At 37.9% G+C, this 3,232-nt stretch overlaps 1 protein-coding gene across 1 annotated transcript in view; it reads left to right on the top strand.

Annotated features, from left to right (window-relative positions):
• The first annotated feature begins 459 nt into the window (after nt 1-459).
• Nucleotides 460-3,232, top strand: part of LOC102671210 (homeotic protein antennapedia-like) — a 28,066-nt gene continuing 25,293 nt past the window's right edge. Inside the window, 1 exon segment of the mRNA XM_031510582.1 lies at nt 460-472. The gene's annotated coding sequence lies outside the window, so the exon portion shown is untranslated.

Raw genomic sequence — 3,232 nt, 5'->3', positions numbered from 1 at the left:
ATATATATATATATATATATATATATATATATATATCACCGCCCGTTGAAAAGCAGAAAAATGATATTTGAATAGCGCGTTGAAGAGAGAGATCCCTTAACAGTGTTTCAAAAGTGAGAGAAGGAGAAAAAAAAATTCGAGCACGTTGGTCAGCCGATAAAGGTTTCATTGAAACGTGGGTATATCTACGAGGACAAAAAGCGTTATCGAGAGCACGTGGCCAGGTTCGATCTATGGCAGCGTCGAAACAAAAAACAAGTTTGGCCGGGACAGCCCGTTGAAAAATACGAGCTTTGATAATCTCGAATGCGGAATTGAGAGGCGAGGTAAAAATGGAAAGAGCGAGCGAGCGAGAGAGAGAGAGAGAGAGAGAGAGAGAGAGAGAGAGAGAGAGAGAGAGAGCGATAGAGTAGCTGCCGGGACCCAAGTAAGTTGTAAACGAACAGGATGAAAATAAAAAAGAAGAAAGAGCGTGTTGAGGGTGAAAACGTGGAAATGGTGTAATACATATCGTCGAAACAGTGGCGGGATTTATCTGCGTTATATGGCCGACTTGTTTTGACCCTCTTCTTCCTCTTGATGCATTCTCCAACCTAAAACACTTGCCTCCGTATCTCTGTTTATTAAATATTTCGCTTTTTCTTCCCGGCTTTTTTCGAGCCGAGCGATGTTTCGTTTAAAGGGATAATAAAATATATCGTGAAGGATATATTTTTTAATTTCTTTGGAAGTTTATCTCGCAGAATTATCTATTGTATGTAATTCGATATTTAATATACGTTATTAAACATTATTATGTATTAGATTTTTTTAAAATTTAGCATTCTAAAAATGTTGAAACGTCCATAATTGTTATTTTTTGTCAAAAGAAAAAAACACTTCTTTATCGTCTTATTAATAATTCCAAGTATCGAATTCTTTTAACCTCGTCGAGCGAGACATTCGGTTTCGATCGGTAAAAAAGGGTCTCGTACTTATGAACTAAGTCACGCGCTTTAACCGAAATAAAACATCGCTCGTAACTTTCGAAATATTCAATTTTAATCCGTGCTCATCGAAACTTTAACAAATATCCATCTATTCTAAAATCCTATTGTAAAAATCAATATTTGTCCGTTATTTTCCAATACGTATTTCAAACGTACGCGTTATCTCGAATATAAGAAACGGTACACGCTAAAAACGTTTCACAATCGCCATCACCGAGCAAAGAAACGGCTCGTATCGTTTCGAATTCCAAGTGGATTCCTCTCGAGGCACGATCGGCCGTTGGATTTCGCAATCGGTCGGCAAAAGACGGGTCCGTTCCTCGCGGTCAGCTGACGCGAGGCAACTCTCGGCCCCTGTTGGTAGGGGGACATGGAATTACGGATGCGACGTGCGTGGAGAGCGGCATAAGCTATTGGGCGGTCGGCTTTTGAGCGGCCTTGCAAACTGGTTTCCTGCAGCCCGACTCGATTATGCTAATCGCATATATGCATGTTAGCATTTGGCTGATCCGCCGGCGTGTCGGTTCTCCGTTCACCAGCCTGTTCTCTCGATGTGTGCGCGCACGTGTGCGCGGACAAACCCGTACCCTTTCCGATGGAGCAGCGGTGCGCTCGAGAAACCTTGATCGCGGCCACCCTTTAATGCCGACCTTCCGCCAGCTGGACACCTTCCACCGTGCGTAACGGTATATCCTCCGCTGATTTCCCTTGGCTCCTTCTCCTCCTATTCCCCCGTTATTCTCGTCCAAGGATTTTTCTTCCCGACAATTTTTCGAGGTTATGGTAGATGGCAGGGCGAAGATAGGTTATGAATGTTTTAAAAATTGCTGATAAGATAATTTCTATTCTATTTTTAATAAATAGATGGACTACTAGAAATATTAATTTTTTGTAGATTGTTGAAAAAATTCTGAATACTTAATAATAATTAATAAAAAATCTAGAATGATGAACAAATATATAATAGATAAAAATGGATATATCTGTGTGTTCATCAACGATATTTTGTCATTGTTTTTGCACCTTTTAAGCTACCATTGTTCGAACAGTGGTTACTTATGGGAAGATAGATGAGATGGTAGCTGCAGAGACAATTAGAGTGCAGTTCATTCTGGACGGTTGGAGACGGTTGGAGCTGAATAGTAGAATGGTTAAGAACTCAGATTAGGTGGAACAAGATAGCTATGACTCGGTGGCGCTCTAATCGGTATATATCCCCATGGTTTCTCGCGACGCTTCGCCACCTCGATTCAACCCATAAATCTCCGAAACCACGATGCACGCGAATCGTAAATAGAATGGAATGCACAGAGAGATGATATTATCGGTTGGAGTGTTTCACAGCGTGTAAACACCGACGGAATCTTTCCTGGAATTTGATCTTGATCGAGCTTAATCTCGGTCTATGATAGTTCCTTGCTTTTTGCAATTGTCGAAGTGTCGTTGCAACTTTTTGCTAAGTTCAACAAGCATAACTTAAGTATGTTTTTTTTGTCGTATTATTCGTAGAAAAACACAATAATTCTTATATTTGGAAAGGAATAGATAAATGAATAAATATATAAATACATTACATTAGATAATTAATAATGGCGCTAGTGTCGCGTTACAATTGTGTTAATTGAAAACGAACCTTTTCTCTATTTTAAAATTCGTGGAAAAATTCCAAGTTTCGTGGATTTCTTTCTCTTCGAACAACAAGAATTCATTATGCATTAAAGAAGATGGAATCGAGATTTTGAAATGAGATAAGCACGTGTATAATTTGCTGCACAATAATGGGTATTATTAAATGAAAAGTAACTATATTATTTTACGCTTTAACTAACATGATCATATATTAACTGCATATTAATGAAGTTCTATTAACCTTTGTCACGCAAATGTCAATTGAATATTTATCGCCTCACTTTTTCGTATATAATTTTCTTTCTCAATTTTTCCTGCTTTTAATCGTATAATAAAATATCAAAATTAATCGAAATAAAGAGAGAAAAAATATAATTTTAATTGACATTGTTACGTATATATAATATATAATTCTTTCTAATTGTGAAAAATTATTTCATTATTCACAATTATAATTTTCATTCCACGAAAATAAATTAGATAATAGAGATAAACTTCGTGTTCTCGTTTTTACGTCTTTTTTATCGATGTACATCGCGACGGAAGCGAACCATCGAGTGGGACAGGAAGAAGCCACCCGTCACGGTGGTCGCTAAAATTCGATCAAAACGGCC

Source organism: Apis dorsata, unplaced genomic scaffold (assembly GCF_000469605.1).
Source record: "Apis dorsata unplaced genomic scaffold, Apis dorsata 1.3 scaffold_245, whole genome shotgun sequence".
In the NCBI taxonomy this organism is placed as follows: domain Eukaryota; kingdom Metazoa; phylum Arthropoda; class Insecta; order Hymenoptera; family Apidae; genus Apis; species Apis dorsata.
This window is presented reverse-complemented; position numbering and strand designations above follow the sequence as displayed.